Consider the following 26,158-nt stretch of genomic DNA (forward strand, 5'->3'; position numbering starts at 1 on the left):
CAGTAATTGGAAGATCCCTATGGGGGGGCGTCACCCATTACGGATGGGAGCGCTCGGGGGAGGTGGCCATTGGCCCCTCAACGGGGAGGCGGTCCCTTCTAAGGATAGGCCGCCGGAAGGAAAGGAAAGGTGGTCAAGGCCCCTTCCTGGATAGGAGGGGCTACGGGCCCTCCTGGGGAATTTCCCGGGGCCAGGACATCTGCGACGGCAGATGGGGTAAGTTGTGTGGGGTTCGGGAGGGGGTTTACGCTACCTTTTAGACACCTCACACGAGTCCTCGGACGACCGTTAAATGGCGTGGAGTTCATTGGGGCCCCCGTCAAGTCCAAGGGAAATTGGTAGATGCACTTGAGGTACGCCTCTGTGCGGTCGCTCCCCTCACAAGTGAGGGGTGGATTTATGGTTTAGGGATCTGACACCGGTTACGACCTTGCCGTTGGCCCTTAACGTTAGCATGTACAATTTCAAGTCAAATGTTTTGTAGGATGTTAGTTCGGCTAGGAGAACCTTTGTATTAGAGATCTGTTAAGGTTAGCCAAACATCGTAATGTGGAAATGAAATTGTACATGATATGAAACTGTTATTTTAATGTTTTGATTTTGTTTCATATTTTAATAAATACGGCCGGGAGGGTCACTCCCTCCCGCCTTCCAAAAGTTCAGAACCGTTTCCGGTTTCCCATCCTTGGGGATTGTGTTGAGAGGGGGTGGCGGGTATCTCAGCCATATGGAAAGGGGCGACCATTCGGTCCCCCCGAACGTATGGTGGAGTACCACGATCCCCCCGGGAAGCCATCTTGGGCGGGAGGCAAGTCTCGGCTGGTATGCCCGAAGCGGCGTAGCCGGGGCGCGCCTTTTCCCGCCCTGGAGTGGGTTGTCCTAGACACTGACGCGGCCGGCCACGCCCTCGGAGGCAGGCGGGGGCGGGTTTACGCCCGCCCGAAGACGGATAAAAGGAGCAACAAGCCAAGAAAGCATCCTCTTGTTCCTGTGCTCTGAAGCTGCACCTCCCCGCTGCACGTGAGCCCGAGACGGAACGAAGAGCCAATTTTGACCCACCCACCAGCCCCTTGAGGACAGCTAGTTGTTTTGAATAAAGTTTTGATGTGGTAACTCTATTTCTTGCAGGTTGTGATGATTGTCGTGATATTTTGAGTATGCAATAAAGAATGGTTATTTTCAGTATGTTTTTTCAAATAAAGTAATTCTGCACTAGTGTTGATCAGTAATCATGCTTGCAATAGTTATGGTGGTTTTGTAAATTAGTAAGTTAGGTAAATTGTCGTATTTATTTTGGTCGGGCGGTAAGGTCATGATCGGTGAGCAGTAATTGGAAGATCCCTATGGGGGGGCGTCACCCATTACGGATGGGAGCGCTCGGGGGAGGTGGCCATTGGCCCCTCAACGGGGAGGCGGTCCCTTCTAAGGATAGGCCGCCGGAAGGAAAGGAAAGGTGGTCAAGGCCCCTTCCTGGATAGGAGGGGCTACGGGCCCTCCTGGGGAATTTCCCGGGGCCAGGACATCTGCGACGGCAGATGGGGTAAGTTGTGTGGGGTTCGGGAGGGGGTTTACGCTACCTTTTAGACACCTCACACGAGTCCTCGGACGACCGTTAAATGGCGTCGAGTTCATTGGGGCCCCCGTCAAGTCCAAGGGAAATTGATAGATGCACTTGAGGTACGCCTCTGTGCGGTCGCTCCCCTCACAAGTGAGGGGTGGATTTATGGTTTAGGGATCTGACACCGGTTACGACCTTGCCGTTGGCCCTTAACGTTAGCATGTACAATTTCAAGTCAAATGTTTTGTAGGATGTTAGTTCGGCTAGGAGAACCTTTGTATTAGAGATCTGTTAAGGTTAGCCAAACATCGTAATGTGGAAATGAAATTGTACATGATATGAAACTGTTATTTTAATGTTTTGATTTTGTTTCATATTTTAATAAATACGGCCGGGAGGGTCACTCCCTCCCGCCTTCCAAAAGTTTAGAACCGTTTCCGGTTTCCCATCCTTGGGGATTGTGTTGAGAGGGGGTGGCGGGTATCTCAGCCATATTGCTGTATGCAAGTATTGTTTCCACTGACACACACAATCAGGGAGGCACCGTAATGTCCTTTGTTGAATCTTTCTTTTATAAGAATTGATACTCTGAGCTGAATGAAACCCATGCTTTTAAAGCAAACAGTGCCCTTAACCTCCACCACAGGAAACGTATTATCTCCAGGTTGCAATGTCCCTGGCTGAGGTACAGACACTGGTATGAACAAACTTCTCTTTCCATTTCACAGAAATGGAACAACGTATCTTCAACATGTCTGATACAACCAGGATATAGCCTACCTATTTAAGACCGTAGGTTCTGGACTGTTAAGCACCTTTTAGACTATCAGAATTATTCCCAACTTCATACACTCTGTGTATTGAAGCATTTTGGAGGGCTTCCACTGATCCTGTTCCTAATACCAGGAATCCTGATTGTCATTTTTCTGCCACGCAATGGACGTCCCAGTCACCAAGGAGTTGGAAAACGCTCTTGGAGTGCCAATGCCTTGATCGCATGGTACTACTTCTGGGCGCACCTCGCCTTCAGGAACTATGCAAGTCTTGATTCCTATCTTTTCAACCAGTCTGGATTGACTGTGTTCTGCCTGTCCCCCGCTGCCTATTCTGCAGACACAAATGCATGTTGGATCTCTGTCTAACACTTCCATCGGTTGCGCCACCGGACGTGGATGCTCTACTGGAACCATTAAAGGCCCATGTATTGCTGTGTCCTCAGCGTATTCCCATGTTGATTTCGGCATTCTTAGAGCCACCACAGGATGATTCAGATCCTGTTGGAACAGAGACCGGCTCCTCTACAGGCACACCAGTCATGGAGACTAAACAGAATTCCCCAGCATAGGATGTGGGCACTGCAGAAGATCATCTGTGCTCGATTGACCTAATCCGTGAGGTGTTACAGGGAACGTAATCTGCGTTGGCAAGCAACAGTGATCTTCCATCTCCCAGCCAGTACACAAACATTTTGGCTCATCGTGTGCTGGGAAAATTGGCCTTTTCCAAAACAACCTAAATTTGGAATATTAAGCAATAGACTACTTTTAAGTGCTGCTTGGCTTTTAGGCACTCATAGTTGTTTGGACCATATATACGAACATATTTTAAGAGACTTCTTCTAGAGATTTCTACAGCTTTTATAAGAATGTCTTTTTTTTATAATACGTTATTTGTTTCTTGTTAGATTCTAAGATTATCAACGTTATTTCTAGAAGTACATGAAGTATTTTTATATGTCATCCAGTCATAAAAGGAGTGGGTTTTATGTTCCGTCCAGGTGCCCTATATCGGCTTAGGTAACGACTCAACCTTTCACCTACATTTCCCCTGCCATTACACAACATAACAGCCCACATGCATCAATGTTAGAAATTGCGATTTCTTATTTGCAATTTTTAAGGAATCGCAAATAAGGAATCGCAATTGTCTATTCATGATTGTTTTCGCATTTTTTTGCGAATTGCAAAAAATCGCATTTGTTTGCGATTCGCACAAAAAATGCGAATTCTTAATTGCGAATTCGCAAAATGCGAATTTGCAATTAAGAATAGACAATTGCGATTCCTTATTTGCGATTCCTTAAAAATCACAAATAAGAAATCGCAATTTCTAACATTGATGCATGTGGGCCGTTATTGCGAAAAACGACACATGATGAATTCCATCAATCTGATTGCCAGGAAGCCAGTAAGGCAATCACAGGCACCTGGGAACTGGTTTGACTGAAGCTCTGGCAGTTGGACTTTGAGGCTGCTTTGAGAGGTTGCTGCTGCAGTCTGTGTTCTTCACTTTTAAGGAGAAATTGAGATGGAAAACCAAGTAGAAGAGGGGCCCTCAAGAAAAAGGAAAATAAAGTTTTCCGAAAAGGAACTTGAAATCCTTATTGAAGAGGTGACTGACAGGCATGAGCAACTTTTTGGCAAGTTGTCACATAAGGTGCCTGATTCTGTAAAAAGAAATATTTGGCTTAACATACAAACCAAGGTGAATGCTGTTGATGTTGCCCACCGTGATATCAGCAACTTACAAAAAAGGTGGTACGACTTGCGTAGTCGCGCAAAGGAGAAGATTGCGTCAAGAATGAAATCAGCAAATAAAACAGGAGGTGGTCCCCCCAAAGACATACCCACAACCCCTTTGGAAGACCTTGTGGAAGGGACACTTTTGACTGAGGCAGTTGTGGGTGTCATGAACATAGACACGTCTGATCTCATTACCCCTTCTGAAGGTAAGTCTTAATATAAAATGTAATAAAAGAAAACTTAATGAAATACTTGTGGCCTTTGCCAAAGTAAACATAGGGAAAGCTTATTTTTTATAAAACAAATTACTTATTACATTACATTATCTGAAGTTGCCAACTCCAGAGTAGCAATCTATTCATGCTTTAAGCAATGCATCTTGGGAAATGTAGTTTCTCACATTAAGAAGTAGGGTAAAATTCATAATCGTAACTTTGACTGAGACACAGAGTAAAGTTAATGTAAATGAAACCATGTCAAGGAAACAATTACGCATAATGTAACTTTGTTTTTATTTTCACATTTACAAAGCAATTTCTAAAGTAAAAATATGTGCACTTTTTCAAACAGAATTGCTTCAAGAATTAATTGAGCAAGATTTGAGGGATTTCAGTACCCTAGAAATCCATGTAAATGAAGAGGCTAATAATCCAAGTACTTCCACTGCTAATCTGCAAGTGAATGAAAGGCAAAGAGTACGCCAGTTACTACAAACTGATTCAGAGGAGGGTAACAGTCAAAGTAATGCAGTGACAAAACCTGAACCAACACCAACAGTCACCAATGCAAGGCCTAGTAGGCGAAGGAGGCAAAGTCAATTTTATAGACGGCGTAGACGGCGTTCTAAAACATCAAACTTGGCCACATTTGAATAGGGATCCAGCACTGGCAGTGTTGTGGAGGACAAAATATTGAAGATACAGCGCCTGCAAGGCAAAGATGTTAGAATCATTAAAGGCAAAATAGCACATATGTCTAAACAACTTGGTGGCATTCTCAGCACTATGAATAGGATGGTTGAGGCTTTGAAAAATGGCCATGAGGCAACTGCTGAGAAACTTGACAGGATTGCTAAGTCATTAGAATAAATGTGCACAGTAATGAAAATGCAACATAAGGAAAGTTTGAATAGGCACCTGAGGCTAATGACCAGCTTACGTGGTCAGAACAGTCAGTTGTCACGTATTTCTAATTGTGCAGCAAAAATCGGCAAACAAAATGTTGTCATGCACGAAAAGTTAAATAATATTTTTGTTGAAATTCCAAGGGGAATGGTGAGAGGGAATGAATTAGTACATGTTTCAAACAGTAGTGACCCACCAGGGATTACTTTTTCTAATTTTGACAGTGTTCAGGGTCGGAAAATTGTAGACCAACCTGAGTGTGCCATTGCTGGGACAAGACGTAGCAATAGAAAGCTGAAAGAAGGGTGCCTAATGGTTTGGGAGAAAGATAAAAATGTTGGGAAGGCTTTAGGTGTGCGCAGGCGTAAAAAGTAATATGATATCAATGTTTTTCCCATGCATGACTATTTGAAGAATGTTGCATTTACAAAAAGTTACATTTTTACAAGGATTACTTCCTTTAAACATGTCATTATTTGATTTAGTTATTTGCAGAAAAAGGTATTTTGAAAGCACATCATCTTATGTTTGTTGAAAGAAATTAATATTATTATGGCAAAAACACAAATAAAGCATTGTACCTTTCTCAAAAATAATTCTGTGTAATCTCAGCTCTTCTTCTCCTTCCTTCTGCTGCTTCTGGTCCATGTTGTCTGGTTGGGGGTTGTCATTTGGCGGTAAGACATCTTCTTCCAAATGTATGCCTCTCTCTGTTGCCATGTTGTGTAGCATTGCACATGCAGCAACTATTTTACAGCAAGCTTTGGGATTATATTGCAAAGTTCCACCAGTCTTATGCAGTATGCGGAACCTTGATTTTAGAACACCAAAGGTTCTCTCAATTACATTGCGAGTTGATATGTGAGCTTTATTGTAATGTTGCTCCTTTCTAGTTGCTGGGTTGAGGTATGGAGTCAATATGTAAGACCTGACACCATAGGCACTGTCACCTTTCAAGAAACATAGATATATAAATGACATTACTAAAGCAGTGAAAGTGTATGACTTTTCCTAATTGAATAAAAAATGATTTTCCATATTTACCTAGCAAATAACCATCTCCAAACTGTCCAGCAAGAAGTCTTGAATGTATTGGGCTGTGCTTAAAGATGTATGAATCATGGGCACTGCCAGGGTAACTAGCCACTATGTCAGTAATAATGGTCTTTGAGTTACAAATCACTTGAATATTAAGTGAGTGGAAACATTTCCTGTTACGGAATATATACTCATTTTCTGAGGGCGGACAAATAGGTACATGTGTCCCATCCACACAGCCTATTACATGTGGGAAATGTGCCATATTATAAAAATCTACTTTTGTTTTCAACAAATCCTGTTGAGAATTTGGAAACTTTATGTAATTCCTTATTCTATGCAACATAGCATCCAAAAAAGCATTAAAAAATCTTGAAAGTGAGCTCTGGGAGACACCGCCAGCAATGGCTACTACTCCCTGAAAAGAACCAGAAGCAAGAAGGTGTAGAGAACACAGGACTTGTACATGAGTAGGTATTGCTTTTGTCCTGCGAGTCTCCCTTTGCAAAATAGGGTCTAAATCATTAATTAAATCTAAAATTAAATTACCAGTAAGCCGGTATCTATCATAAATCTCATCATCAGTTTGCCCAAGTAAGGTTATGCGTACTCTGAAAATTCTCTCTTGTATCTGCCTTCTCCTCCATCCTGCAGCTACTCTCAATCTGTGGCGGGGAGCCAAAAAGAAAAGTGCTGCCATTGTGCAATGCTCCTGGAAGTTCTGTGTGGCCCATCAATAGAGGGAACTTGAAAGACACCTGCCTTATATACTGTAGCTGCCAATCAGCAAGGCACTTCTAATATGTGTTCTGCCCTAAAGAGCAGTGGAGATGGATGAGAGATTCTAAACATATATGACTCTCTTATTTGCACACCTAACTGCACTTAAACTGTTAACATCATCAATTTCCAAGAAGAAATGTTTTTTGAAGAAGCAGCATAAATGTATAATTACATTATGTGCAACTTTGTCTACCTACATTACAAAATTTACCATTGTGTTGTGTATGGAAGGGAGAATTTATTCAGGACATCCCTCCTGTAACATCTTATTTTTTAAAAACCATTGTGTGCATGTGTGAGGTCAGAAACCATCAGCCTTTGTCATATTTTTACATTTAAGGTCTGATTTATTTACACAAATAGAAATCCGGCATTTTGAAAAGCTTCTTCCAGTTCCCTAAAGGCCCACTACAGCTGTTTCCCTGAAGAACACAAGTTTCCCAATGGCTGCAAAAATTTAACACCAACTCTGACAGCTTCTTATTTTTGGAAATGCAAATTGCGATTTTAGTAAAAATCTCAATTTGCGATTTTTGATGCATTAGAAAAATTCGCAAAAAAATGTGATTCGCATAAACTGCGAGACATTTAAGAAATCGCAAATGTACTTGCGATTTCTTAAAATGCGAAAAACCACAACAAAAATCCTGCATTTCAAAAAGATAGATTGCATTCGCAAACGGGTGAATTGTGCGATTCGCACCGATTGCGAATGCAATGTACTTTGATGCATGTGGGCCAACAGTTCTTGGGACTGACCTTTTACCTAGTTACGGTAATACCTAAATGACATGGGGTTTTCTTTGAAAACTAGCCTTATCCATTATGCATGAAGATTCTTGGAATCACAGCAGGACACCCTCTCCTATATAATAACTATGTAAAAGGGTCATTTCCTCCGTCATCCTAGTCTGACATGACACAGCAAGGTATATCCCCTGGGGTACCACTTTGGGTATATATGCACCATATTTTGCTGAGGTAGTCAGAGTAGAAAAGGACTTCCATGCCAACACACTGACGCAAGGCGCTGAGGTTCCTGCACGTAGACACTCCAGCTCGCAGTGGTCTGACATCCCTTGCGGGGTGTACATCTCGAGACCAAGACGGGGTCCCACAGTCTCTCATTTCAGGAAATGGAGTTGACTTTATCCTAGAGGGTTTCTTGGCTTTTGCACCTACATACATGCTAGGTACACTTAGGTGCATCTAGTTAGGGTTGCATCGTAGGAGTATGCTTTCATTACTGTCATGTATTTTATATACTTGCCTGTATTCATTTTTAAGCACTATGGTAGAAATCTACCATCCTGTTATGCTGTTGGTGCTTATGATCATTTATATCTGCACTTGTCTAATGGTTGTTTCACCACACCTATTTTACACTAGAATTGCGCTGGTTCAATAAATGCTTATTGGAAAACATTCCAACTGTTTATTCTGTGTATCTCGCAGAAATAAAGTGAGCATGAGTGACTGAGCAAAAAGTATCACACTGATTCCACGGTACTGATGGATCAGGGGTTGTCGCGTTCGATAGTTGCCAGACTTATTCACTCCTCGGTAAGAGGGGTTTCTAGTGGCACTGTAAGCTAGCTGCTATACAGGCTATCATACTCAGTAGGGGTGTCTAGAATCAATCCGGACACCAGTCCTACAGTTTTATGATGTCTAAACACGCAGATCCTATATAGGTTTATAGGAACTACATGACAATTCAAGGTATTTGTCTATCATCCTCAGAGAGAAGCCTTTGGGGGTACAAAACAGACTGCTTTCAGTTTCCCAAACCTATAAATTCCCCCGCCTTATTTGGAATGCAATCAATTTCGCAAGCAATGACTGAACTATCAAGCTCTAGTTGCGCACACGTTCCTTTGAAGAAAGTTGCCTAGCTATTACTCGCCTATAACACCCAAAAGTCTATGAATTCTCATCATATTAAACAACAAGCATCAGGCGTGAACCCAAGTCTATTAATACACTTTGCTTATAGCTTTCCAGGTCCTTTGAAAGTTATACAGTAAAACAATCATTGCCACTTTATATCTCTTCAGATCCTTGGTTTGAGCCTCAGCATCATCTTTTAGTCCTCCTTTTGAAAGCGCCCCCCTGCCTCCGGGAGTCTGCATCAAGTAAAAAGCCGTTTGCGGAAGTGAAATACATCAAAGGAATCTGTTGTCTGAGAATTGACTACACTTTTCTGGAAAGGTCCACAGAGTCCATAGAGTGTCTCAAGTGTGTGATTTAAATCTCTGGAATGTATCCAAAAAGCCTTATTTAAAAGTCAAGTACGGCTGTGAGCTCATTCACAATGTTGTCATTGCTTTTGAAGGTCAGGCTGCAGCTCATTGCAGCTACCGTTGAAATTTGCAAGCACTGACAAAAAAACTTCAAAGAAAGAATGTTTTTGTTTCAACTGCACAAATAATACGTTTCTGAATGATAGTAGCACTTCATTTACAGATTGTGTTTTGCTGCAAGATTTTTCTAAATGAAAGAAACCACATCTCGCATGCTCACTGCACTGTATAATGTCTAATTCTGTAGGATCTGCAAGTTGATTAATACACTTAAATGTTCGCTTGAATTTAAAAATAAACCTGTCCAATGCAAGCATTTTTATTTCACAAACGTCATCTTGCCTGAAAACAAACTCCCAAGCGGAGGTTATTTCCCCAGGCCAGCTTCAGCGTTTGTGTCACCTAGTCCAGTCTTAGTAGGCGCCCCCGTGCAATTATCTCTTTCTTCACAAATTCCCACAATACCACCTTTCAATGGTGCTCCTTATCTCTCCTCAGCCCCTCACTCACATTTATTTATTTTATAGCGCTACTCATCCAATGTAGAATTTCAGATCAATCTATCGGGCACATGTATCATTGTCAATTGCATTCGCAAACGGTGCGAATCGCAATTTTTGGCCGTTTGAGAATGCAATTGACAAAATTGGGATGCATCATATTTTTCGCAATTTTAGAAATTGCAATCATGTTGCGATTTCTAAAATTGCGATTGCATTTAAGAAATCGCAATTTGAGATTTCTTAAATGCAATGCATGAACATTTTAAATTTGCGAATTCGCAAATAGGGAGAGGTAAATTACCATGAAGTTGACCTTCATAGTAATTTGCAAAAACTTTCAAAAATGCACAAAAGTGCATTTTTGAAAGTTTCATTTTACACACACACATGCCCTTTGGGCATGTGTGTGTGAAAAATGCACTTAAAGTTATATTTCAGGGGTGTAGGCGGGGTCCATTGGACGCCCCCCTGCACCCTTGAAATTGCATTCTCAATTTGCGATTCGCAAATTGCTAATCGCAAATTGAGAATGACTTCCCATTAATTCCTATGAACCTCTTGGCCCAAAGGAATCAATGGGAAGGGATTCCTTAATTGCAATTTGCAAATTGTGAATCGCAATTAAGGAATTTCTAGAAATCGCAAAAAAAATTGTGATTTCTTGATGCATAGCCTTTTGCGATTTCTTAATTGTGATTCCTTAATTTTTGCAATTAAGAAATTGCAAACGGCAACAATGATGCATGTGGCCGTAGATCACAAACATATTATACAGAGACAATGAATAATGCACGTGTGTAAATCAATGTATAGGAGATGTTAAAGACAACAAGGACTAAATAGTGTGGGAGTCACATCATTCACACCAGTAGTTAGTATTTGATAAAAGTGCCTGCTAGGGAGAAAGGAAGGGAGAGATTTACTAAGTTTTAATCTGATACAAGAACTAACGTGGAGAGCAGAACAGCACCGTATCTACTGAGATATGTGAGGTTGCCCTCTCCTCTAGTGCTTGTTTAACACCTCACCGTTTTATATGTGAGCTGTACAGTGCAGCACATACGCAAAATTGGAAAGGCCAAAAGACAATAAATCTTTTCTCCAATTTTACACCTTTCTTGAGAATGAGTAATTTTTTGATGCAGATCCCTTTCTACCAAAGTTTGTAGTTAAGGATTAGCACCAACACCTGTTGCTCAAATATTAATTTATTTTGAAATAATGAAAGATAAGAGCCGTTTGGCAAAACAGGAACAGATGGTTTTATTAAATGCAGCAACCAGGAGAACGGGTAACAGAGTCGCAGTCCGAAGACTGTCTCAAAGCACATTGGTTTCAGCTGTCTTTTTATACATTTTTTAAATAGTGTGTGGTCTTTTTGTCTTGAAACCTTAGGCCTCCTTGGGACTTCAGAGGTTGTTACTGAAGAGGTGGTGAGCCAGAGTAAAGGTGGTGCACGTAAGAGTTGATTGCAGACCTATTGGATAAAGTTGTGGGTTGTAGGTTAGCTTTTAGAAAAACATAAATCATTATTCGGTCTCGGACATTGCTGTGCCTGTCCTTTTTGGGGCATTTCTGTGCATCCATTTTGCGCAATCTTTGATGAGGTACTGTAAGGAGGGCCCCAGTTTGGGCTTCATTTTAGGAAAGAGTTTTTGGCCTTGGGTTGCCTCAGTTTTATTTTGTGGGTCTTTTGGTCTCCAAAGTGATAAAGGTGAGTGTTTTAATGGGGGTGATCTTCATCGGTCTGTGGATGACTTATTTTTTACCTATAATTTTATTAGTGTTGTCGACCCTTTAGTACCCTTTTATCTCAAGTGTGTGTGTATGTGTGTAGTTTTATCGATGCCAATGGTACCTTTTGATCTACACATGTATGACGTGCCATGAAAGGAAGGGGGAGTGGCACAATTTAGGGGTTGTGGGCACTGTTCTGAGAACACCTGGATGACCCTCTGGCCCCTGCATGTGGCGTGTAATGAGGTTTCCTTTAATGGAGTTGGGTGTTTTGACTACACATTTTCTCTGGAAGCTTTGAGCCCGATTCACAGAAGTAACTTAAGACAAAATCCTAAACTTACTACTTTTGGTATTCACAGAAGTAAGGATTTTGTCTTAAGTGTGTCTTAAGACAGACTTAACCCTTTCGATGCTGATGACGAGCTCAGCTCGTCATCACCCACGGGTGGCGTGTGCTGATGACGAGCTGAGCTCGTCATGTAACGCGGCTTTTAAAAAAAAGCCGCACAGCGCAAAAATCGCTGCAGCAGCGATGCGGTTAAGACAAAATCCTAACTTAAGTCTGTCTTAAGTCTGTCTTAAGACAAACTTCAGACAAAATCCTAACTTCTGTGAATACCAAAAGTAGTAAGTTTAGGAATTTTTCTTAAGTTAATTCTGTGAATCGGGCCCTTTGTTTTTGGGATACTTTTGGCAACCTCCTGCAGGTCATTGGGGGCCTTCCTAATGTCTCATATAGTGGTGGTTTTATGGTGTGGAGAAGTGTGGCTCACTGGTTAGAGTAGCAGACCCTGATGCAGAGATCTGACCTGGGACCAGGGTTCAATTCCCGTCGCGGCAGGGTCTTGGGCTCAATGTCCGCGGACCAGATAATTCTCGCCATGGTGCCTACTCTAATCATGGGTCCCACTCTGCAACTCTGGGCAATAGCTTGCTTAATCTCCACACTGGCCCTAATCGCTAAGAATGCCTGGCTTCACCTTGGGTTTCCCAGGAGTGGGCGCCTCACAGGAACAGGCCAGGATGGGTTCCTCAGCGATACAGCGCAGGGAAACACTGGCTAGTGTAACCAGGCGCTTTATAAGCTCAATTACTTACTTACTATGGTAGCATACCGTAAGGGCTGAGATGCTGATCTGTGTTCCCTGTGTGATTTGGATCTATTGCGCCCCTTTGAGGATTTTGGTGAGGCCCCGTTTTGTTTTGATTCGACAAGCTGGGTGCATTTGTGAGCACATCCATGCACCAGGTGTGGGGCAATGGCCAGTTACAGAAACCATTTCCCTCCTGGCACCCCTCTCTCCCTCAGATAAATGATGCTTTGGGTGTGCACCCTCGGTAGAGGTCAGGGAATTCTTACCTGATGACGCACTTCTACTGCGGTTTTGGAGGAACATGATCTGATGAGTCAGGTGCGCTGCTGAAACTTGACATACTGTGAGTAATGAACTGAGATGGCTGACTGCCATGGCCAATTTCTCTACTGACTTGGTGCCACATTGTCACTGATGTTTGGGTGGACTAAAGAGTTCTTTAGGGACTCCATTATCCCAAGTGTATGGAAAACATGGCTTCCGCCACTAGAACGTCCCCTTGTTTTGGAACTGAAAGGGGTGATCCACTAGCTGGAGGTCTAAATGGGGTCCTTTCAATCTCGTAATAGGAAAACTGTCCCAACTGGACCTGGATGCGTGTATCTGGGAGCCTGTTTTATGCAGTGATTGGTGGCTGCCCTGGCCGCTCATTAGACTGCCATCCCCCATGTCTTGGCCAGCCAACTCCGTCCTGGGGGACTAGCAGCAGAGTAGGGCCTAGGCCTCTGCAGTAACCCAAATGGTTGATTTTAGCCAGGATTCCCAATTGACCAAGCATATGGCAACCCTGAGTTTCCTGAACACAAGTAAATGTTTGAGTTTTCTCCTACTGATGTTTCACTCGACTTTATTGCTTTGCTGTGTTCCCTGGAGCTGGTGTCAAGTGGATGGGTCATACTGGGGGTTTGGATTTACTGCGTAATTGGATTGGGCGATTGCGTGAAGGTTTTGCCTTCCCATACAGTTACGTCTCCCAACCATGGCTGTGGCTCCGGTGCTTGCTGGGCTGAGTTCCCTGCCTGCTGCTGTGGCCATGTGTTCAGCCAACCACCTCCTTGTTGAGGTAGTGTGTTTGCTTACTGATTTCCTTGCTGCTAAATGTGCTGTGTGATTGGGTTGATCTGGGCTTGGTTTTGTGGATGGGGATTTTGTGAGGACGGCCCAGCCCTACCAATCTTTGCTCATGGTATTCCTTTACGTGGCAATGGTCGATCAGGTGGCCGATCCTGAGTCAGTAGGAACATTCTCTACGGTCTGACTGCTGCTAGATTCCTGACCTCTGTCACCATAATTGAGCGGGAACCCTCTGGGGTAATGCAGCTTGCTTGGGGGTGGTTTTAATTAGTTTGTAGGGGCCTGGCTCAGTGGAGTTTTTCTGGACTTGCTCCTGGTTTTGGCCCGTCCTAGTGGGCCATTGTGTGGGAGGTGAATGTGGTTGCCAGTCCCCTTCTCACACTGTGACCGGTTGCAGCACTTCCTTTTGGTGGTGTATCATTTGCTGGGTGTGTCGAGTTCCCTCCAATTGTCACTCGCTTGGTTACCACATTCAGCAGCAGGTAGGGGCCTTCAGGTGTGGGGGACCCACTGTACAGTGCTGAGAAACCTTGTATACGCCACATTCTCACTCATGTAAGTGCTAGAGTGGCGACAGAGGTTTAACTTGGTAATCCGGGGGGGTACGAGTTGTCTGTTGGTCGCCACATTGCCCCGATGTGCCTTAGGCTGGCTACTCAGCGTTATTTTTTGTGGAAGTTGCAGACTTGCCGGCCCTACTTTAGGCCATGGGTTAATTCCCTTTCTATTTCCAGAGTCACTGCCTGGATTTCGCACTACGGTGCATGTTAGCATATTCTCACCCGCTCCGTCCACAGACACGCCATCGAACTCTGGAACCTCCTCGACACCACAGCCCCTGACGTTGCCTTCCTCACGGAGACCTGGATAAACGCCTCTTCAGCGCCCGACATCGCCATCGCCATCCCAGAGGGCTACAAGATCACCCGGAGGGACCGCACCGCCAACCAGATGGGAGGAGGCATTGCCGTCATCCACAGGAACACCATCCGCATCACGACCAGCACCGACGACACCCATACGACCGCCGAACACCTGCACTTCCAGATCCACACCGACCCGAAGACCACCCTCAGAGGCACCCTGATCTACCGACCCCCGGGACCACGCACACAATTCAGCGAGGACATCGCCGACTTCGTCAGCCTGCATGCCCTCCCCTCCGCTGACTACATCCTCCTGGGGGACCTCAACTTCCACCTGGAGAACAACAACGACCGCAACACCATCGCCCTGCTCGACAACCTCACCAACCTTGGACTCAAGCAGCTGGTGTCCACCCCCACCCACCTCGCCGGACACACACTCGACGCTGTCTTCTCATCCAGCAAAGACATCGCCTTCAGCCACGCCACAGAACTCCACTGGACGGACCACAGCTGTGTCCACTTCACCTTCAAAAGAACGACGATCCACCACCACCAGCAACAGGTTGCCCGAAGAAGCTTGAGCAAGATCACAGCCGACCAGCTCGCCGCTTCTCTGATCCAGCACCCTCCTGCCAGCTCAGCGAACCCCAGCCAGGCCGCCGACAACCTCTCGAAGTGGATCAGCAACTGCGCGGACGAACTCGCCCCTCTGAGGACCCGCCCAGCAGACCCGGCAGCAAGAAAGCCCCAGGGTTCACCGACGAACTCAAGAGCTCCAAGAAGAACTGCCGAGCCCTCGAGAAAGTCTGGAGAAGGGAACCAACACCGGACAACATGACCACCCTCAAGCTCGCCACCCGGAAGCACCACTAACTGATCTGCGCCGCCAAGAAAACTGCATTCAAGGACCGGCTGGACAACAACGCACACAACTGCAAGGAACTCTTCAACATCGTGAAAGAGCTCTCCAACCCCAACGCCGGAAACAACGACATCACCCCATCGCAAGACCTCTGCAACTCCCTCGCCTCCTACTTCCACAACAAGATCGCGGACATACACAACAGCTTCAGCATTCAACCGACGCACGCCACGACCGCAGCAACGCCGCCCACCACCACCCTCCGCGCCTGGACTCCGATCAGCACTGAAGACACCGTCCGCATGATGAACTCCGTCCACTCCGGATCTCCGACCGACCCCTGCCCTCACCACGTCTTCAACATGGCCGACGCTGTCATCGCACTCCACCTGCGGGACATTATCAACACCTCCTTCGACACCGCCACCTTCCCTGAGAGCTGGAAGCATGCCGAACTCAGCGCTCTTCTCAAGAAACCCACAGCGGACCCCACCGAACTCAAGAATTACCGCCCCATCTCGCTCCTCCCGTTTCCAGCCAAAGTCATCGAGAAGACCGTCAACAAACAGCTGGCCGCCTTCCTCTGAGACGAATGGATCCCTCGACCCCTCACAGTCTGGCTTCCGAGCCAACCACAGCACCGAGACCGCCCTCATCGCTGCCACCGACGACATCCGAGCCCTGATGGACAACGGAGATACAGCGGCCCTCATCCTCCTAGACCTCTCCGCGGCATTCGACACTGTCTGCCACCGCACCCTAGTGCAGTGCCTCAGCAACGTCGGAATCCAGGAGAAGGCACTGGAATGGATCATCTCCTTCCTCGACGGAAGAACACAGAGAGTCCGCCTACCACCGTACAAGTCAGAGGCCACCAAAGTCATCTGCGGCGTCCCTCAAGGATCCTCGCTGAGCCCCACCCTCTTCAATGTCTACATGAGCCCCCTCGCGGCCATCGCATGCCAACACAACCTCAACATAATCTCCTATGCCGACGACACCCAGCTGATCCTCTCCCTGACCAACGACCCGCCGCCGCCAGAGCCAATCTGCACGAAGGGATGAAAGATGTAGCCGAGTGGATGACGACCAGCCGCCTGAAACTGAACTCAGACAAGACGGAGGTCCTCATCCTGGGCTCCTCGCCCTCCACCTGGAACGACTCCTGGTGGCCCCCCCGCTCTGGGCACCGCACCCAAACCGACGGACCACGCACGCAACCTGGGCTTCATCCTGGACTCCTCCCTCTCCATGACCAGGCAAGTCAACGCCGTCTCCTCGTCGTGCTTCAACATCCTACGCATGCTACGGAAGATCTTCTGGTGGATCCCCACCGAGACCAGGAAGACCGTCACCCAGGCCCTCATCACCAGCCGACTGGACTACGGCAACGCCCTCTACGCCGGTACCACCGCCAAGCTCCAGAAGAGACTCCAGCGGATCCAGAACGCCTCAGCCAGACTCATCCTCGACATCCCATGAAACAGCCACATCTCCGGACATCTGAGAGACCTGCATTGGCTCCCCGTCAACAAAAGAATCACCTTCCGTCTCCTCACCCACGCACACAAAGCCCTACACGATCAAGGCCCGAGCTACCTCAACAACCGAATCAACTTCTACGCTCCCAAACGCCACCTCCGATCAGCCAGCCACGCCCTCGCCGCCGTCCCCCGCTTCCGAAGAGCGACAACAGGAGGAAGGTCCTTCTCCTACCTGGCCGCTAAGACCTGGAACTCCCTCCCTCCCGACCTGCGCCTGACCCAAGACCACCTCTCCTTCAGGAAGAAGCTCAAGACCTGGCTGTTCGAGCAGTAACGGCACCCCCCCCCCCCAAGCGCCTTGAGACCCTACGGGTAAGTAGCGCGCTCTATAAATGTCTTTGATTGATTGATTGATTGATTGATTCTAATATTCAGATACACTTTTAGAATTTACACATGCTGCTATCGACGTATGGAACTCAGTCTTGAAAGTTCTACAATAAAGATTTACTTTTAGATTACAGGGACACAGATTGATTGCTGTTTACCGATTGGACCCCTCTCTTTTCACTGAACTTTTTCTCTTTGAGATTGGAACCCTGACTACATTTTGAACCGCTCTTGAACTAAGATTGATTATAGTTTTTCTCGATTGGACCACCCTACTGTACTACTTTCCTTAGAGATGGAGACCCTGGGGACAGTTTGAATCACTATTGGATCAAGAATACATTTGATCTTTGAGTTCCGGCTCGGTACATCTGTTTATGCAAATTTGGTCACAATGAACGCAATTTTACATGTGTTTGTTCGATTAGAGGGGTGATTACCCTGAGAAACCCTGACGAAGTTCTCAATGAGAACGAAACGTGTTGGTTGAATCTTTGTTTGGAATTTTTCTACAATAACCTGATAATAAAAGACCTTTTTTCAAAATTCTACATTGACTTGTTGGACTCTCTTTCATCCTGCCCACCCTGTTTAATTATTCGACAAAGGATCTGGAGCGCAGTGACACCATAAGACGGTTGGTGTCAGGGTCGACTGCGCGGGATCACTATAATAAAAGAACTGGTATAGAGGTGCAGGAAGTACGGTCCACCGTCTTTTCTGCTCTTTTTCTTAGGCTGGCTACTCACCTGGCCTCGAGGAACTCAGCATGCATACACAAGTCGAGGTCCCAGATCTCTTCATCCTTGTGTACCTTGCCGGCTAACAACATTTTTGGCACTTTCCACTAAGAGGTGGTGTGCGCGGCACGCCCACATTCAAGCTAATTTGCATAACTTGAGGAGATTCCCACTATACTCCAGGACTACCCTAGTGAATGCAGTTCAGCTGGCTGGGGCCTGTCTGGCGTCCATGTGGCAAGGATGAGTATTGTTGGTTGTTGCCCTGAGGTGGGAACTCCAGGGGAGGAGCAGGCTATAGGAGCAGGCTATAGCCCCATCCTCAGAAAACTGGATTTACATTTTCAGTGTGGTCATTAGGTCCCATCCCAAGATATTGGTCGGGTAGGAGGCAAAGTACAACAACTGTTCCTACACCCTTTCCCCCCTATCTCCACCTTGAAGGGTTCTGTGAAGGGAATCTCTGCCACCGTGCCTGAGATACTTTGTATGGTTGCAGTGCTCTTTGATAGGGGGACTTCCCCTTCCCATAGGCACAACCTCGAAAGTGGTAAGGTGTTCCGTTTATCAGCACCATGACCACAGGGTCCCGCTCTGGACAGGCTGGGGACGGCAGTAGTGGGTGTGCTTCTTTATGTTGCCAGTCAGTTTCTGGCATGGCTATTCCTGCATCCTCACCATTGCTGTCCTCTTCATCACTATCACTAGTCATGCTACTGTTTAGATCCGTTAAGAGGTTCCCTGCTGCTCGTGGAGTGTATGTTTTGTGGGCTAAACATGGAGGGTGGGTTCGAGCTTCAGGGGATTCTAGCACCGAACTTGGGTGAGGCTTAAGTCACTTAGTTTAGCCAGTTGGCCAACCTCCCAGGCCTAGATCTAGTTGCTTGCTGTCCAGTGGGGGTCACCCCAGCCCCCTTGACCAGTGGATTGTTGTAACCTAGTGCCTGAAAAGCTGTGTTTGCCTACATCAGAGAGAGTGGCTCTGTGCTGGTGCACAGTAGGGGAGGTGCGAATGCCTTGCTTGCGGATTCTGGAACAGAACTGTAGGTCGGGCCACATTGATGATGTCCCACAGTTCTAACAGTCCCTCTCTTTTAGTCTTTTTTTTGTCCTACATATTTGGTCCCAATATGCACCCTTTTGTGTTCTATTATGTTGGTTTTGAAGGTTCCCCCCTCTGGCCGGGGGAACACATGCATCTTAGTGTGTGTGTGTGTGCCATTGACAGCAGATTTTATCTAGCTTTTTAGCCTGCATGGTCAATCTGGTTTTCATGTGGTTCAAAGGTGACTCCATGATGTGTTGGGAACTTTTAAGGGATTTAGTGCACTTCTAACTTCTCAAGATAGTCCTACATTTTACTTTGATCATGGGGAAAATATGTCAAATGGATTATGCTGGCAACAACTATTTTACTGTGAGTTCCGCTTTAGGACTAAGATGCATCAAACAAACATCCGCATATGAAGGGTAACAACCTGTAAGAAAGTGAAATGATTAATTCAAAACATTGTAAATTGTACTTTTACCAGTGTAATAGCAAATATGAAAATAGGCAATTTCTTTATATGCACATGGAAACGTTAGCAAGACCTAATATTCAACATGAAACACAGTCAATAAAATGGAGATCATGGTCTTCGGTAGGGCTCAACTACTTGGGTCCCTGTACTGGTGGCCATCGGATTTGGGAGCTGTACCTACCCCAAATCCTCACTTAAAAAACTGGGTGATCGCTTGGACCAGGCTCTTACTATTAAAGATCAGGTAGTGGCTACCACTGGCAACTGCTTTCATATGATGAGTTTGTCACGCAGAGTCTTTCCTTTACTCCTACTTTCGGTATGCAATACCCAAGTCCAGGCTTTGGTGATCAGTCACCTGGACTAATGTAATCCTCTTCTAGCCGCCGTTAACGAGTCTCTACTTGATGAACTCTGAGTGGTCCAACATAACTGTGGCCAGTCTAATCCAAAATATGCCAGCCAGATCTGCCTCTACTCCCCTTTTGCGCTCACTCCATTGACTTCCCATGCAAAGACTCACTTTTAAGATCAGCTGTATAGTGCATACATCGCTAAATGACAAGGGACCCAGATACCTTGCCGAGAAACTCATCCCTTACCTGCCAGGTAGACCTTTAAGATCGAAGGGCAAGTTATTTCTTACTGTGCCCCAAATAAGAAAAACTCACTCCAGGGGCAGAGTCTTCTCTTATTTGGCCCCTTGCTACTGGAACAAATTTCCTACTCATATACGGAAGTGCACTGATCACCTTCTTTTAAAAAATCTTCTCAAAACCAATGCTAACTGGCTTGTTGGTCTCTGCTGCACTGAGATACCCCTCTAGGGGTGATTCATGTGCATTAGTAGCTAAATTAAGATAACATAACAATAATTGATCAGCACCACAATATCAAGAAAAAATGCATCAGGTGAATACCATAATGAAAAGAGAAGAGAAAAAAGAGACATTGGAAAATGTTTTCATTTTGTCCAAAGAACCTTAGCTGGCTTCTAATGCATGCCATTCAATGACGAGGGGAGGCTCTACGTCGTACATGGAACTAAGTGAGCACGTTAGTCTGTCAGAGTATCGGCTTGAGGACAAAGATAGCAATAATTTACGTGCAGAAGAAGGAACTACGCAATAACTACAGGCCCTCCTTGGCCAAGCACAAGCTGCACCTTATTCTCCACGGTCTGAATTTTTCCCTAACGTCTGAATTGCACCCTATGCCACACCCAAGGATCATGCGTACCGGCTGTGTCACACCCAGTGGGCCAAGCGAATAACACCTCTCACTTCTTTCAGATACCACCAGTGTTAAGATACCATTGTCACTAAGAAAACTTCTTAAGACTAAAATATTAGGATCACGATGCTGGCTCTTTATCACACCCAGAGCCTATGCGTACGATCTGTGTCATGCCCATTGGTTCAAGCGGTGAGGCCCCATCCCTGTATCACACCCAGGATACAAGCATACCCTCTGTGTCTCGCCCAGCAGTCCAAGCAGTCCCTGTATCACACATAGAGACAAGCATAGCTTCTGTGTCACGCCCAATGGTCCAAGCCACTAAACAACCCTGACCTTTCCTAGCATGCCGACCATTGAAAAAAGGGACCTCCTTGGGATTGTCTCCGAGGCTGCCTTGTGACTACTCAGCTTAGACACATACAATAGGCACTATATCAGATTTCTGTTAGTAGCAGGGTGATCAGGTTATATTTTTATGCTTCTTCCTTGTTTGTCATACTCCAAATGTTGGTACTAAGGATCAGAGGATGTTCCTTACCCACTGATGGCAGATTCAGGACAGATCAGGACAAAGGTTACGAATACGCTTAGGATGTCATTGGACAGGGACTCCCCAGTCATGCTGGTGCTGCTTGATCTGGCGGCGGCGGCATTTGACACCATCTCTCATCATATTCTGCTGAAAAGGCATAGGGAGATTGGTGTCATAGGCCCGGCATTTGACTGGATTCAGAGTTACCTATCAGATAGAACACAATGTGTGCAGTTGGACTCATTGGTGTCACCTACAACTGCAGTGGACAAGAGGGTCCCCCAGGGCTCTATACTGAGCCCCACGCTGTTCAATCTTTATGTGGATCCCCTGGCCTCTATCATCAGAAATTATGGTATTGAAACCATCTCCTACGCTGATGATATGCAGTTGATAGTACACATTGAGAAAAACCCTGTAGACACTAGGGCTTAGTTTGTTGCGTGTATGAGGAATATAGCCAGCTGGATGAGGAAGAACTTTTTGCTACTTAACTCCTCTAAAACAGAGATTCTGTTGTTTGGCAAGGCAGAGGAACTGTGGAATGCCGACTGGTGGCCGACAGAACTAGGAGAATCCCCTGCCCCCAGAGGCTGGGCCAAGAATCTAGGGGTCAACATAGATAATACACTTTCTATGGAAGAGCAGGTAAAAACCCTCGCAAGTACCTGCTTTGGGACCATGTGTATACTCAGAAAGATCTTTCCCTGGATTCCACTGAACTCTAGAAGGACCCTTATCCAGTCGCTCCTTATGAGCCGCTTCGACTACGGCAATTCATTGGTGGTAGGAATCAGGGAAGTCCTGCTATCTAAGTTGCAGGTGGTGCAGAATACCGCAGCCCGTGTGGCCCTTAGCAAACCAGCATGAACCCCTTCTCTCCCACTCCTGCGCCTTTTACACTGGTTTCCCATTAGGAAGCGTGCCATCTTCAAACTACTCTGCATGGTCTATAAGTATCTGTACGGGCTAGGCCCGGTCTATCTGACGAACAAAATCGCACGCTACCAACCTGCGCGACAACTTAGATCCTGCAATCGCAGCCTGCTCTGTGGTAGGAGAATTAGGAAAGTAAAAATGGGGGGTCAGGCATTTTCTTATCTGGCCCCCAAATATTGGAATCAGCTCCCCGAACCTCTTCGTGCCTGCCCGAACTTTGCACAATTTAAAAAGTTGCTCTATAGAGTAAACAGTCATCTCTCCTGCATTTGCCTCCTTCTCTGGGCGCCGAGAGATCCCCTTTGTGCACCTTACAAATGAGTGATATAAAGATCTCCACCCCGCAGATTCAGCAGAACTTCCAATCAATTATGACGTTTGCTCACCTCTCTTGCTGCGCAGATTTGAACGTGTACGGGCTGTGTCCTGTTCTTTCGGCTGCAGTTGGGCTCAAAGAAACAATCTCTACTGGCTGGCTCACAAAAATATTGCTTGAACTTGAATTTACCTTGAAAAAGTTAAAGACAAGAGGCATTTGGCAAAACAGGAACAGTTTGTTTAATTAAATGCAGCGGCTGGGAGAACAGGCATACAGATAAGTAAGGTTTCACATCAGGCAGGCAGTAAAAATTAATTGACACATCTTCTGATAAGCTGCATGATATCGGCAACAAATATGAGGTATCACTTGCCATTGCTACCATAGATGCAGCTAAGGCTTTTGATAAAGTAAACTGAGCTTTACTGTGGGAAGTATTGTCTGTTTTCAGTTTCAGTAACAAGATGATAAACACGATTAAAGCATTGGTTTTATATGCCAAGGATCTAATATTCTACACACCTGACCCAAGGCTGTATGTCTTTTTTTCTGCTGTGCTCTCCAGGAAAACCTTGGTGCTGAGAAACCAGAAACAAATATAATGTCCCCTCATCCTAAGAAAAGACTGCCAGTGTATAGGGGCATTAGCTTTTTGTTTTCCATAACAAACTCCTGCATTGAGAGTTTGTGTGAAAAACATAAAAAAGTTAAAAGTTTGGTAGGATGCCATTAAACCAACGCCAGCCATCTACCGGATGTCAGCAGAGCCAGCAGTCATCTCTAGATTTGGTGGGCAGTAGTCTGTAGCAGTGGCAGTGGTAATGTCTGCCACCACAATGCCTGGCTGTATTCCTTCTGCCAAATTCTAAATAAACATTTAGGGGTCCATTAGGATGACGGGCGGACTTTGCCCGCCCCCGTCATCCTATCGTAAATTGGGACCGCCCGCCATAAGGGCGGGGTTCCCGGGGGTGCCATTAGGATGTGCCCGCCACAGCGGCGGGCACATCCTGTATTTTCAGCATTGTGGCGGGCGGTGCTATCTGCACCGCCCGCCACAATGCTGAAAATGCACTTTCACATTTTCATTTGCAAAGCGGCAGGCACCGCGCGGTGCCTGCCACTTTGCAAATGACAATGAAGGGGGGTACCACAGGTACCCCCCATGTGCACCCCTCCAACTGTACTTCACTCTGGGGGCCCGCAGAGGGCCCCCTGAGAGAAGACTGCATGCCTTTCCGTGGCGGCATTGCCGCCACGGAAAGGCAATGAAAAATGCCCATTATAATAAGGCTGGCGGTGTCTGATAGACACCGCCACCATGTTATCCCTTTTTCGCCCCGGCCGCAAGGCGACCGGGGCGGAAAACAGGCGGGCGGTGTTTTCCACCACTGCGGTTCCCTCCGCCATCGTAATATGGCGGGGGGGAATGCAGGGAAGGATGTCGGGCGAATTGCCTCCGCCAGGGTGGCGGTGGCCACCGCTACCCTGGCGGAGGCAATCCGCCCAACATCCTAATGGACCCCTAAGTCATGTTGCTGCTAAAGATCTAACAAGCTCTTTATAGGTTAGGTCATCATAAAATAACAGTGTTTTCAGCCATGAAAATTAGGTTAATAAAATAGCTTTTTGTTTCAAAGCTATTGAAACTTTAGAAAACAAAAGTGTAGCATGTAAATTAATTCAAGAGCAAGAAGATGTTTCTCAGAATTGTGACTAAGTACAATGAAAATCATATATAATTGCCGAGCTGCTGCAAGGTAGATTATTCGAACTCACATAAGTACAGATACAAAGAAGCACGGGAAATGGCATTGATTCACCTTACAGAGTTATTTAAAAACATGAGAGATATATCTTTTTGTAATTATGCTTTAAAGGTGTAACAGAGGAGTGCTCTGCAAGACAATTAATGATAACCATTGTATTTTTATTAGAAAGGCTCAGAAAAGACAAGACTGATTGCGAGGTTGTTGATAATGAAAAATAAGCCTATTTACATTCAAAGGAGTATTCATGGCTGGACGTAATTCAGCAGCATTACCCCCATGATGGGGGCATTTCCAAAAAGGATGTTTCTGGGGTGTGGCACTTCCTCCAGAAATCTGAAGATTTTATATTTCCAACCAAATCTAAGTATTGCTTACCTTTGGTGGAGAAAACTCCACTGGTGTAATTTTCTCCAATTTACCACTTCCTCCACAAATCAGAAGATAATCCATTACCATCCAAATCCACATTGAGCACATAATTTTACTTGTTTAATGAAGAAATTCAGTTCCCTCATTTGGTATAGTCAAGTGAGAGCCACAGTCTACACAGACACCGCCATTTGCCTCATATATGTGGCAGCTGAAAATGTATAGTCGATTATTCAATCTATAGTTTTTGAGACCAAGAGCTAGATGTACTATTTTCAGTTTGAAAGATGCTGGTCACAACTTAGAACCAGCATTTTTGGAATGAGTGGGATGAGTGAAGAATTTGTGAAGCCGGCCTTTGTACTAGTAGGTTGGATTTTACAATTCTGAATCACAATCCATTGCAAATTTGGGATCACTTTGATTAGAGGCCATCACAGTGATGGTGGCCTTCTGGAGTCAGCAGACCACTATGTCTGTGATTGCTTTTAAATAAAGAAACGTTTTTTTGATTTAAACCAACCCATTTTCTTTAAAGAAAACTAAGTTGCATTTTTTTAAAACTCTATTTTTTAAGGTTTAAGAGTAGGCAGTAATTCCTTTGACCACTGTCACTTTTCAACACACTTTTTTGTTCACATTCACAAAGAGAAATGTTTCAGAAAGGGAAATATTTCCTTTTTGCAAAGGTACTTCCACCACCTTTGAAGTGTTAATAAACATTCAATGTTTTGCAACCAAATTTCAGTCATATTTGATAAATATGACACTTATTCAGTATTTTGGCTGGACGCCTATAACACTCCCCTTCCAGATACTGAATCAGTATTTGTTGTTCACAAATATTAATCAAAAAGTGACACTTGGAAAGGGGCGACCACTCGGTCCCCCCGAACGTATGTTAGGGGGCCCGGATTGAAGGACTGGGTTCTTTTGGACCCAGCGGTGCCAGGGCACAACACCTGAAACCTTCGTGGGTAACCTGCTCCGGCGTACAAATCACAGAGACACGGGACACTTCCTTCGGCGTCAAAGATTCAAGGTTTATTTGCTGCAGGGAACACAGAAGTCACAGGAAGTACATCGAGTGTAGTTCGGGGAGACTGCTTCCAATTGGTTCTGTGGATCGCTCCTTTTATACAGTTTTTACCCATAGGATAACATGTTACACAAAAGTTTACAACCCGGTTCCCACAATTAGCCCCCAGAGGGGTCGCTTTGGTCACTTTGAAACACACAAGGTCCGGAACATAAGTACGGAAACATTTGGCGGTTCCCAACTGTAAAAACCCATCTTCCCACCATTAGCGAATTCCAATCAGCAGTAAAGTAGATCGAAAAATAGGAACAAAGACAGGTGCAGAGGAAGACGGAGACAGTG

Source organism: Lissotriton vulgaris, chromosome 10 (genome assembly GCF_964263255.1).
Source record: "Lissotriton vulgaris chromosome 10, aLisVul1.2, whole genome shotgun sequence".
NCBI classification, from domain to species: domain Eukaryota; kingdom Metazoa; phylum Chordata; class Amphibia; order Caudata; family Salamandridae; genus Lissotriton; species Lissotriton vulgaris.